Here is a 13,965-nt window from a genome sequence, read left to right on the forward strand (position 1 = left end):
CTGCTTCTCCACTCGGAAAGATTTGCTTGTGTTTTTCTCACATCAGGTTCCACAGTGCAGCAGCTCTTTCATTTACTCAGCAGCTCTTGCTGCTAGCTCATTTACTGTCTCACCCTACAATCTGCTTTCCTAAAGGCAGTAAGAGTAGGTGTTCCTCCTCTGCCTTAATCGCTCCACTCCCTTATCATACCTGAATTATTGTGCAATGTCTAGTTGTTTGTCTTTAGTAATTTAGGATTGAATCCTGCAAACGTCTACTTATGCAAATAGTTTCTTCATATGTGCATTCCTGTTGCCTTCAGTGGGGCTCCTGGCATGAGTGAACATGTGTGTATAACTTGCCTAGTAATGAATGAAACTAAATTAGAAAATATGCCCTTTTTATCCACTACAGAACTTTTTGATCAAACATGGCTTTCCTATCCCACTGCTTTCTTCTCTTGAGGACAATTTGAAATACTAAATCTCTCAAACTGTTCAAAAACCAAAATGATTTAAGAGACCAGTACTAGAATACATGAAAAAGATTCTCCCATGAACCCAATTTCCCTGGCTGGTGTGTCCTAACACAGCAAAAGATCAATTGTTAAGAAAATATCATTTGACATCAGTTAAGCTCCTAGTATATACGTTCCCCAACATTTCTTTTCTATGTACATTCCACTATTCACAGTCCAGTAGAATCAGGTAGAATATCTGGAGCCAAACCTGCAAGGTCTGTAGTGCCTCTCACTAGATAGGGCTGAGCAAATAATTGATTTTTTGGTTCAGTGGTCGAACAGAAAAATTAAAAAAAATAAATATTTTTGGTTAGTTTCAAACCAAAACTGGATTTAAAAAAAAATATTTTTGGAGAAACAAAAAAACAAAAAATACTAATTTGGGTCAAACAAAAAGTTCTGAATATTGATTTGAATCAACATTGTCAAAGCAGTTCATTTAGAAAAATGTTGGAAAAAAAACCTTTTGACATTTCTGAAATTTTTCTTTCCAGTTTTTTTCAGCCAAAAATATTTGCCAAATTTGACCCAAAATGCAGATAACTTTCAATGCCCCCCAAAATGCATGTAATAAGGCAAGCCTGCCTGAAGTGCCCTCTTGTGGCAGAACAAGGGACTGCCTTAGTTTCCTTTTCTTCAGAGTCCCCAATAACTCCACAACAGCTCTCTTGCCTCAATACTTCCCCTCTTTGGGACCAGTTTATTACTAGAAGTCCCACACCTAGTCCATTTCTTACACCCAGTTTATGCAGTCCTTAATATCCCACAATCTTTACACTATTGACAAAGCCAGGGCTGGCCTCAGAGAAAATGGAATCCTGGGCGAACTTGCATTTTGGTGCATCAGCCCCCTTTGCCTCCCCAGGGTCTCCACCCACCCCACCCCCATTGCCCCTAGCCCCCACCACCTCCCCGGATTCCCCCACCCACCCTGCCTCCATTGCCTCCCTAGGCTCCCCACCCATCCTCTCCATCCAATTCCTCACTGCCTTCAACCCCTGCTGCCTTTTCCAGTCCCACGCCCATTGTTCCTGGACCCGCTGCCTCCCCTGGCCCCCCACCCATCCCCCACATCATCCCTGCTCCCCACCCATCCCCCCTGGCCCAAGATGCCTCCCTGGATCCCAGTGCTTAATTTGTAATGCAAGAGATGCCAGGACTCAAGTAGGGGTGCCAAGGCTCGGGAAGTTCCTCCGGGTGCTGAGTAATGTGTAACTGACACGGCAAGCCCAGAGGTGCTGGGGCTAACTGCCAAGCATAGAGGTGCCAGGGCTCAGCCCTGGCAAACCCTGGAACAAATTAAGCTCTGCGGGCTCTCCACCCATTCCCGCCCTGGCCCCCACTGCCTCCTCAGGCTCCCCAACCCTCTATTGCCCCTAGGCTCCACTGCTTCCCCTGCCCCATTGCCCTAAGCTCGCTTCCACAGCCTTGCAATCGAGGTCTGCCCCAATCTTGCCTCTGGACCATGGCACTCCCTGACCATGGTGCCCAGGACAGTCCCCACTCATGAGGTCAGCCCTGGACAAAGCACCTAGCATGCTCCAGCATCTTCCACCACAGGTGGGCTCTTCTTCAGTCCTCTCCTATCTTTCAACCAGGACCACGAGTGCTGAAACAATTTTTACAGCTGGGATACTGAGAGCCATTAAACCAAACAGTAAACTCTGTATATAATGGAACCACTTCAAGCCAGGGAGTGCACCATGCTGGAGTTCATCCTCACCAGGGGAGCATCCCTCACCCTCCCTGGCCTTCAACTCTCCAGCATGGAGACATCAGTGGATAAATCCCTTCACTGTTCTCTCTGCCATCAGCCCTCTCGCGCCCTCAGCTTTGGCTCTCCAGCTTAGAAGTCAGCAGGCAACTTCCTCTGCTGCTCTCTGGCCTTCAGCCATCTCCAGCCCTGGTTGGCCAGCCTCTGGTTAAGAGGGATCATCCAGCAAACCCCTCTGCTGCTCTTCTACCTTCAGCTTTCCCCCAGGAGCCTCCTGCAGCTTCTTTCTATAGTCTCCTGGCTCTCACCTGCCAATCTCTCACCCTCATGAAGCTCTCACCTGTCCTTCTCCAGATTGAACCCTCCACTATCTCAGTCTTTCCCCATTTTTATGGCTCAGATGCCATCCCTTGAAACCCAACTGGGAAGCAGCTTATGAGTCAAAAGGCCAGTGCCACCCTGTGACAATGCATTTTTCGGTGAATTTACTATTCACCAAAAAAGTTTCATCCAATTTTACTACTAGGTATTAAACATTCTCAACTGCCACTGAGGCAGGCTTGAGCCCTTAGATACATTAAATAAATACACAAACATGTTGGAATCTTTAGATAATATTAAGGGCTCAATTGTGCCCATCTTTATGAAGGTACAAGTAGTGAAAGGTGTAATTCCAGGAGGAAATGTGGCTGACTCATCTTGAATTCTTCCTGGTAATTCCTGTTGTAATGTTAGCCCCCCCTCAGACTGTGGCTTAAAGACCACAAGTTTGCAGTAAGAATTCTAAACACTCAAGACAGCTGAGTCACCCTAGCTTTACATTAATGCGAGATGAGAATATGGCCCTGAGGCTCCTGAGTTGTATAACCCCTTATTTTTATCTCATCACTGAATATAGAGAAATCTGTGACTCCACATCACTAAAGTGGGTTATGGTACCAGAGAATACACCCTCAGGACGTGGAAAGCTGCGAATGCACATACTTGTGCCAATGACTGAACTCAATGGACATAAATAATGTTGGGATGGGTTTGGTCACAGAGACCCCCTTGGAACTGTCACCTGACGTGCTGAGATTACCTCTGAGCTGGTTTTCCCTGCCAGCTTGGGACTCCAGAACCCTGCCTTGTTGAGCCAGACATGCTAGCCTGCTGCAACATAGACCCAGGTCTAGTCCACGCCCCCAAAGCTGTAGGCTTTAAATGAAAACAGCTTAGCAGGTCACCTAGCTCCAGCACCCAGATGCCCAGTTCCCAATGGGATCCAAACCCCAAATAAATCCATTTTACTCTGTATAAAGCTTATTCGGGGTAAACTCATAAATTGTCCACCCTCTATAACACAGAGAGATATATGCACAGATGTTTGCTCCCCCAGGTATTAATCACTTACTCTGGGTTCGTTAATAAACAAAAGTGATTTTATTAAGTATAAAAAGTAGATTTAAGTGGTTTCAAGTAATAACAAACAGAACAAAGTAAGTTGCCAAGAAAAATAAAGCAAAAACACGCAAGTCTAAGCCTAATACATTAGGAAACTGATTACAGATAATATCTCACCCTCAGAGATGTTCCAATAAGCTTCTTTCACAGACTAGACTTCTTCCTAGTCTGGGCCCAATCCTTTCCCTGGTACAGTTCTTGTTAGTTCCAGCAGACATCTTAGGTGGAAAGCGGGGTGTTCTCATGACTGGCAGCCACCTCTGTCCTGCTTCACCCCTTTTTATAGCTTTGGCACAAGGCAGGAATCTTTTGTCTCTCTGGGTCCCCACCCCTCCTTCTAAATGGAAAAGTACCAGATTTAGGATGGATTCCAGTGTCAGGTGACATCATCACATGACTTGTGAAATCCCAGCCTCCATTCTTCCTGGGCTGGCCCACGCGTAAACAGGAAGGTTTGAAAGTAAACAGAGCCATTTACAACAAATTGTCCTAGTCAATGGGAGCCATCAAGATTCCAAACCAGCATTAATGGTCCACCCTTCGCATAATTACAATAGGACATCAGAGTTATACTTCATATTTTTAGCTTCAGATACAAGAATGATACATACATACAAATTGGAGGAGTATATTCAGTAGGTTATAACCTTTGTTATGATACAAGAGACCTTTTGCATAAAGCATATTCCAGTTACATCATATTCACATTATAAGCATATTTCCATAAAACATATGGAGTGCAACGTCACAAATGTAATGGAGGAAACCCACATATTGGCCACAAGATAAATAAATTATAAGAAATCCAGGCTAGATTCTACGGAGGAGACAAAATTATGCTAAATAGGCTTCTCTCACACTTGCACTTGTCCAAAGAGCCACCCCTACTAATCCTAACTGCCAACAGGCACCGCTGATTTACAAGCTAGTAGGAGGAGGAGGAGTATTTATCGCTGACTGTGCAAACTTGTTTTTCATAAATACTGAACCAAACTTTCTCAAACTACTAATGTAATGTAAAAGCCACATTAAGCTTAAAGAACAAAATGCAATAAAAAACATTATTACTGCCTACTAAAGTTCACAGTTAGCAGATAGTTTTTATAAAAGGGTGGCTGCTAATCATAGGCATAGTTTGACTTCTATATTTTGGGGGGCCAGGAACCACCACTCCCCAGCCACCCTGCTCTGAAAGCAGTGCCGCTGCCAGCAGAAATTCAGAGCTGGGCGGCTGGAAAGTGGCAGCTGCTGGCTGGGGTGTTCATGTGTTTGTGGCATGGGAGGATTATATTTTTAATCCCATTCCCAACCCCACCCCCAATACCCACTCCCACCCATTCCTGGATTGATTCTTGAATTTTTATCCTGCTCCTGCTATTATGGCAGCGGGTCCTGCAAGACCCATGGGCTCCCAGTCCCACTGCAGGGCTCTACTTCACATTTAGGAATCACGGGTGCATAGCAAATGGGTTTTTTTAAAGTCTGAATTGTAAACTACTGAAAAAAAAATCATTGTATATAGTTGGGGGAGACAACACCTCTACATACCCCCCAAATCTACACTCCTGCTACCAACAATAGCCTATCCTAAGTGGAAATGGCTATCTTGATTTGCAAGAAAAGGACCAAAATCTCTTTTGTAATGACTAAATATAATCAAGAATCAGTTGACTCTTTTCCTTTTAGTTTGGTAAGCAGACAAATTTAGCATATGATTAAAAACTATATGAGAGCATGGAGAAGAATGAATAATACATCAAGCTTTTTAGTCAAAAAAGGCTTTATTCAGCAGATACGGTGTATGACACAACCTAGAATGATCTTGGAATAGACTAGCTTGCTTCCTTCTGACCTATGCAGCAGAAATCCAACTCTCCATCCAGTTCTTCACAGTCTGCTTTGCTTGAGCAGTTTACTATCATCTGCAAACTTTGCCACCTCACTTTTTACCCCTTTCTCCAGAAAATTTATGAATAAGTTGAATAGGATTGGTCCTAGGACTGAGCCTTGGGGGACACCACTTGTTACCCCTCTCCATTCTGAGAATTTACCATTTATTCCTACCCTTTGTTCCCTGTCTTTTAACCAGTTCTCAATCCATGAAAGGACCTTCCCTCTTATCCCATGACAACTTAATTTACGTAAGAGCTTTTGGTGAGGGACATTGTCAAAGGCTTTCTGGAAATCTAAGTACACTATGTCCACTGGATCTCCCTTGTCCACATGTTTGTTGACCCCTTCAAAGAACTCTAATAGATTAGTAAGACACAATTTCTCTTTATAGAAACCATGTTGACTTTTGCCCAACAATTTATGTTCTTCTACGTGTCTGACAATTTTATTCTTTACTATTGTTTCAATTAATTTGCCCAGTACTGACGTTAGACTTACTGGTCTGTAATTGCTGGGATCACCTCTAGAGCCCTTTTTAAATATTGGCGTTACATTAGCTATCTTCCAGTCATTGGGTACAGAAGCCGATTTAAAGGACAGGTTACAAACCATAGTTAATAGTTCCGCAACTTCACATTTGAAGTCTCACTTCTACGAGCTGCAGGGAAATGATGGCAATCTTGCTAGCTTCAGCCCCATTGACAGTAATGGAGGTGGTAGCCATTTTGAATACGTGAAAATTCATGAGTTAGCAACCTTTCCTCATGTTTTCACATGAAAGGTAAAAAAAATCACCCCAAAATTGCTAGAGTTGTGACAAAAATCACAAGAGCTGGCACTGCATCCTGTTAGTCACACATAACAACACTCTCAGAGAATCATATATTCACCCATATCCCCATCCACTCTGTAGACACTCACACAGGCCCCAGTTCAGCAAAGCACTTAAACACACAAATTTAAGTATGTACTTATGTCCTATTGACTGTAATGTTAAATAGGAACTTAACTGTGTTGCTCAATACAGAACAAAATCCAAAATCAGGGCTCATTCATCTAAACAGGCAGGATGGGAAAGGTCTAGTTTCAGTTATCCACATTCACAGTCTGGATATTTCCAAAAGTCCACATTCAAACCAGAAAAGTATATGAACTGTAATATGTCTACCCCAATAAATATGGACTTCTCACAGCCCGGAGTGGAATGGGAGGGATTCAAAATATTCCCAGCTGCTATTCTATAAATCAAAGATACATGAAAATGGTACAGGGGCACAGTTAAGGTTTTCTGGACTGCATTTCCTATTTCCAGACACTTGGGAGTTGGGTTTAACCTCATTAAATGGTCAAAAAGTCAGAAGATTTTCAGTGCAGGGTTCTAATAAAGATTCTTTTAACAAATTAATTATACAAACTTATTTCCATTTTACTAAAATTTTTGATCTGGGAAAGGCACATAGAATTATATACCTTTGTCTAGCAGTTAGCTATGAATTTCTGCAGTTGACTGTCTGAATCATAATTGAGTTTTTAGAACTGTTAGACTAAGCCAGGGGTCGGCAACCTATGGCATGCGTGCCAAAGACGGCACGCGAGCCAATTTTTAATGGCACGCTGCTGCCTGCCGAAGTCCCGGCAGGCAGCAGCGTGCCATTAAAAATCCTGCCCAGCCCGGCCCGGCCCACTCTTCTCCATCCTCCGCCCCCTCCTGTGGGGGCAGGGGGCAAGGGACAGAGGGCAGAAGCTTGGTCCTGCTGGCTCCCCTGCCTCTTCCCGCAATGTGCTGGGTTCCTGCCCCTCTTCCTCCTCTCCGTTCCTCCCTCCCTGCTGGCCAATCAGCTGATGACCCTTGTGAGGGAAGGAGTAGGGGAGGAGTGGAGTCAGCGTGCTTGCTGCTCCCGGCAGACGCAGAGAAGAAGCGGGGGCAGGGCCTTGGGGAACAGGGGTGGTGGAATAGGGTCATATCCTATCCAGCCCTCTGCCGTGAGCACCCCATGACCCCCCACACACACACACCCAGCCCTCTGCCCTGAGTCCTGCAGCCCTGCACACACCCCAGGCCCCTGCCCTGATCCCTGTACCCCCCTCACACACATCCAGCCCTCTGCTTGCCTCCTTCACCCACCCCCCACGGTCCCAGCCCTGACTCTTGCACCCCCCCATACCCAGCCTCCCCACCCCATGCACCCCCCACATCCTGACTGTCGCATCCCCCACATCCCCGCCCCCACCCTGAGCACCAAACGGGAGCTCCTGCACCACCACCACCCACATTCCCACCTGCACCCCTCGCACCAAATGGGAGCTGCCCAGGTAAGTGCTCCACACCCAAACCTCCTGCCCCAACCCTGAGCCCTCTCCCTCATTCTAGCTCCTGGCCAGACCCTACACCCCAACCCCCAGCCTGCTCCTTCACCCCAGCCCAATGCTCAGTGCACTCCCGCCCTCAGCTCAGTGCAGAGAGGCAGAGAATGGGCCAGAACCAGGGAGAAGGTAGGTACCCACTCTATGTGGGCAGGGCCAGGACCCCAGACCGGCAGCGGGCTGAGCAGGGCCGGCAGCCGGGACCCTGTCTGGCAGGAGCCGGCGGACGGAACCCCAGACCGGCAATGGGCTGAGCCGCTCAGCCCACTGCCGGTCTGGGGTCCTGGCCACCGGCCCCGCACAGCCCACTGCCGGCCTAGGTGAACAGAACCCCAGACCAGCAGCGGGCTCAGTGGGCCGGCGGCGTAAGATCAACATTTTAATTTAATTTTAAATGAAGCTTCTTAAACATTTTGAAAATCTTGTTTATTTTACAATACAACAATAGTTTAGTTATATAATATATAGACTTATAGAGAGAGACCTTCTAAAAAACATCAAAATGTATTACCAGCACGTGAAACCTTAAATTAAAGTGAATAAATGAAGACTCGGCACACCGCTTCTGAAAGGTTGCCAACCCCTGGACTAAGCTATTGCTTGTGGGGAAGTTTTTTGTTTTGTTTTATTTTTTACAATGCAATGTATTGAGTTGCTTTCCATTGCCAGAAGTCGGCACTGGATGACAGGGTATGGATCACTCAATAATTGACCTGTTCTGTTCATTCTTTCTGAAGCATCTGGCACTGAAGACAGGATACTGGGCTAGATAGACCGCTGGTCTGACCCAGGATGGCTGTTCTTATGTTTTTATGCACTGAGTTATATTTCCTGGATTTTGTGCCATTTGTTTGGTACATTTGTAATAAACCTGAACCTATAGTTTATCTATTGAATCCCAAGTCCTCTGCATCTTGATGGAACATGGGTAAATATTTTGAATGTAGTAAAGATAGCCTTTTTGCGAAATGTTTTTAAAACCTTATTTCGTGTTAAACATTAAACACATTGCATCAACAGGTTGGCTAATAAGGTGCGTATTGAGAATGGTGTGGCTGGATGGTGATTTCATCCACCCTTGAGACTAAGTCCCTCATGTGATACGTCTAATGCCAGCTTGGAATATTTAAGTCCATTGATAGGTTCCTAACCTGAATTTCCTTCAAATATATTTAATCAAGTGCTTGTTGCCATGGCAGATTGGTGTGAAATTCTGTCCCTATTAAGTCAATGCCAAAACTTCCATGGACTTCAACAGAGCCAGGATTCTACCCTACTCAGTTATGTACAAATTTAAAAACACAAGTTACATTAAGCTACCCACACCAGGTATTCTGATATCAAGTGTGAAATAGAGAGAACCACTACTTCTGCCTCTAGAAATATTAGCAGTCATGTATTCTAGATGAAAAATAAACAAGAACTTAAAGGGTGGGAAGAAAAATAAATCATAAAAGGGAAATACAAATGAATCTTATTTAAACAAAGTTTTAAGGTGCTGATAATGATTTGTCAGTGCTTAGTGTGAGTCTAGAATAAGGTGAATATCAGGAACCAAGCTTTCTCATGTATTGGAAAAATCGAGACAATTAAGGCTGCCTGTTCTACAGTACTATTTGCCTCGCTTCACATATATGTATATTGAAGGAGAAAAAAAATCACATTACGCTGAGAGTGACTGCTGCCCTGAGGTTGAAGTAACTTTTAAGCCATTTTTCAACTTTATACTCTCTTTTTTTCAGAACTGTTTTCAATTTTTGTAGAACTACAAATCTTCACGTCAGTATTCAGATCACTGCTTTGCCCCCAATCACTGCTGCACCCATTTCTGGATTTAAGTTTCTGTCTTATGCAGTGAACACTATGCCACTGGACACAGGTGTTAAAATAAAAAAGCCAGAGACTGCAAACTGACCATTTTTGTAAATAAATGTACAACACTCACTACAAAGGGACATTCTGTGTTACTTCCAGAACAGAATTAGTAAAATTTTGACAATTATGATACTGTGGATAGGACATAGTCTGAACTGAATAATGCTAGTAGCAATAAAATTCAGACAGTCTATGGATTAGCAAAGGAGATTGTCAATTCAGAATCATTGGCACAGTTTTCTTGCTTTCTAGTTTCAACAAAGGACTTTTGTCATTCTGCATTAAATAGTAAAGTTAGCATTGAGTGAATATGGTTCTCATTGACTTTAGTGGGAGCAGAATCAGGTCCTTAGTTTTAAAGTTTGTGAACTAAAGATATTGTTTGTTAGTATAAATTCTCAAGTTACTTTACCTGGTTTTGTGGCTTTCTGAAACTTCATTTTCATCTTGCAATTTTTTCTTAAGGGTCTCTTCACTGCCAGCCATTCTGACAAGCTCTCCACAACAAATATGCTAAAAATTTGTCTGGATCAGGCATAAATAAGCTACGGAGACCATTTAAGAAACTAACAGTAACAGGATACTTGTTCAAATAAAGACGTAATGCAGGAGGAGGAGACTAAAGCTCCATTTCTCTCTGATTTTAACATGCTTGAAATGTCTCAGTGCCTGCCAGTTGCTTACTGTTAAAACTTTTCTTTTTTATTCAGTTTTCTGTAATTATACATGAGAAGAATTTCAATGAGACCATAGTTCTTTAAGATGCAAATTTTCTCTTTTGCTAGGATATCTAACCAATCAGTTCACAGCTTACAACAACTGAAGCAATTCTTATTAATTCTAGTTTCAAAATAGAGCATCCAAGTAAACTATTTTCTCCAAGAAAATGCAGATTAATTAAATTAGGATATGACTCTGACCTTCAAGTCAATCATAAGAAACCCATTCCTGTAAGTGGTGCCAACAGCTCCTTTTTACTTCAATTCACAGGACCAGGCCTACCATACATATTGAAAAGGATTCTACTCGTCACTTAACTAATAGCCCGCCAGAATTTAAGAAAACTGTGTTTGGCCACTTGGTGAATAAATTTATATTGACCCTTTCCTAAATTTATATTATTCCCTTTGCTAGAAGTGTATTATTCCTGAAATATATCCCCAGCACATTGACAATGCAGCACAGTATTCAATAAGTATCATTCTATCAAGTGCCATTTGAAATGGGGGTGTGGGGGGAGAGAACCTTGGAGGTGGGTCCCAAGATGTCTCATCCTAACCACCCCCAGAAATTTGTTTGAAAATATGTAATAGCACAATATGAAAAATTACAAAGGCAAAAAAGTGTATATTTATGAGGCCTAGGATTCAGGAATAAGCATTTTTGTCAAGGGTGATTAAAATCCATCAGCGCCAGAGAAATCTCCCTACTTCTTCCTTCAGTTTGGTGACAGTTTTCAAAGGGGTTCCTGGGCTGAAACCTTATATGTTAGTTTCAGCTTGTATAATTTTTATTGTAGAATGTAACGAAGCAGCAGGCCATCGCAGACCAAGTGGGCCCTTTGCTTTTGTTTGTGGGGGTTCAGCTTGTAATTTAACTCTGTCATTGCATATTTCTCTTTTTAAGATCTCACTCAGTTCCCTCCAAATTTCAACAGCGTCAGCAATAAAACAGCTATTTCCCTGTATTTTGTTCAAGGCTGCAGAAATAGGCTTCAGGATACTCAGCACGTGTTCAACATTTCTCTTAAGCCCAATGTTGAGAACTTTGGCTGTGACAGTTCCATCTATTTTTTCATGATTTTGTTCACAAACTGTCATCAGATTAGGCCAGTTCTGGATATAGTGCTCAAAAAGTCCACTACTGAGTTCCATCGCACGTCTTACAGGAGAGTTAGCTTGGTTCCTCCCACTTTTTTCAGAGCAGCTGCTGCAAAGTGGTTGTTACGGAAGTATTTTGCAATTTCAGCAACATTAGCCTTTATTTCTGGAACACTGAAGTCTTTGGCTAGAGGTGCATCAAATGAACACTGCAACCGTATGTTATTAGCTTGGGACTCTCTTCACTCTCTTCTAAATTTCTTCTCATCTTGGGTACATTTGCAGCATTGTCTGTGACCAAGCTGTGTACTAGACATTTGAATTTTTTTTCACAGTTTGTTACAGCTTTTACTGCTACTTCTTGTAAGTATTCTGCTGTGTGTGCATTTCCTGATGTATCAATTGTTTCTGTAAGGAAGTGTAGTGGGTTAGACACCCGCTCCTGCCTGGGAGTGCTGGAAAGCAGCCCTGGAGAGGGCTGCAGCTCTAAAAGCTGGGCTGATTGGGGAAGCAGCTGCAGCTGGGCCACACCCCAATCAGGCCACAGCTGGCCGGTATAAAAAGGCTGTGAGCCAGAGGCCAAACAGTCTCTCTCTGTTTGTAGAGGGTGATGAGCCTGGCTGCAGGGAGCTAGAGACAGGGTACCTGAGTGGAGCAGGGCTGGGGAAAGGCAGAGGAGCTGGGGAGCTCCAGCCTGGAAAGCCCCAGGCTGCGGCCTAGCAAAAGGCAAATAGGTACTGGGGTTTGCAGAGGGCAGCCCAGGGGTAGGCAAAGGCAGCAGGTCCAAACCCAACCTTGCCGATGATGAATGGCTTATACTCCAGTCTGCCCCAGGGAGCAGGGGATAGTTGGTGACTGGCAGTGGCCTTATTCTGAGGCGAGATGGGGATAGTGGGTGGGGGTTCCCAGGGGAGGGGAGACCCAAAGAGAAAGGGGTTACTGCCAGGGGGCAGCCCTCCAGATAAAGGTGCTCCGGGTCCTGGGAGGGACATGGGGGCCAAGGGGCAGGCGGATCACAGGCTTGCAGAGGGCACTCCGGAGCTAGGACGAGCTAACTCCCATGGACGACCAGCAGGAGGTGCTGCAGGGGTGAGTCCACTCCCTTACAGGAAGACATTCCCTTCTTCTGTTGTCACAGAAGCACATACAACAGGATCATTGTGGACATTGCTCCACCCATCAAGACTCAGGTTAATAATTTCACCCTCTAGACCTTCTGCACACTGCTCAATTTCTCTTTCATACACTTTTTCCAGCAATTTGCCTGCAACATCTGCGCTGCTGGGTGGACTGTATCCTGGTCTTAATGACTGAACCATGTTAATGAAGTGTGGGTTCTCAATCATACGAAAGGAGAGTTTGTTGCATAAACAAACCAGGCAATTTTTTCATCTATTACCTCTTTTTGTAATCTGCTGCTTCTTATCACAAACTTATCTATGGTTGTTTCTGGATGATGGAGGGTTTTTTTCTTTTTGCTACAGGTGATATTCTGTGGCTATGTGACATACATGATGTGACTGAAACACTATCATTGGCAGATAACTCTGAAACTATAGAAAATGATGATCTTGAATGTGAATCCTGTATGTTGAGGATGGATTTTCCTAAACAAAATAAGTCAATGCAGTTATTTAATTATTATTACCATACTGCTCATTTAGTATTACTCATTGCATTCACTGACACTCAGTACTACTTTAAAGGTGAAATTGTAAAAGGAAGATCTGCCTATTTCAGCTATTTATTTTTTATCACAACTGCATCTAAAATGATAGTACCATAGAGTAACAAGTATATTTTTTCCTCAAACATAAGAATTCAAGAATAGTCTAGAAGGAAGACAAGCAGTCCTTAAGAAAGAAGTATGAAATAAAAAAGTTTACCAACCTGAAGATTCTGCATGTTCAGACATGTTCCTTTCATCATCTTCAATGCAGCTTCCTCCTGAGAAGGAACACTTCTCATGATGTTGTTTCCTTCGGGCAACCAGGCCTTGCATTTCTTTGTTGCACTGTTTGCATTTTGCACGCATGCCTGTCTTACCCACAGGGTAGAGGAACTTAATTAAAATATTCCCAAACTGGGTCTCTTTTACGGCCTGCTGCCATTATAGGTTTTCCCTTCAAGTGAGAGAATGGTATGGTATAGGGTTACCATATTTCAGCAAGCAAAAAAGAGGACGGGAGGAGCCCCGCCCTAGCCCCGCCCCTGCCCCTCCCACTTCCCGCCCCCCAGAACCCCCAACCCTCCCCCCGTTCCTTGTCCCCTGACTGCCCCCTCCTGGGACCCCTGCTCCTAACTGCCCTCCAGAACCCCACCCCCTACCTAAGACTCCCTGTTCCTTGTCCCCTAA

Source organism: Chrysemys picta, chromosome 10 (assembly GCF_011386835.1).
Source record: "Chrysemys picta bellii isolate R12L10 chromosome 10, ASM1138683v2, whole genome shotgun sequence".
NCBI lineage: Eukaryota > Metazoa > Chordata > Testudines > Emydidae > Chrysemys > Chrysemys picta.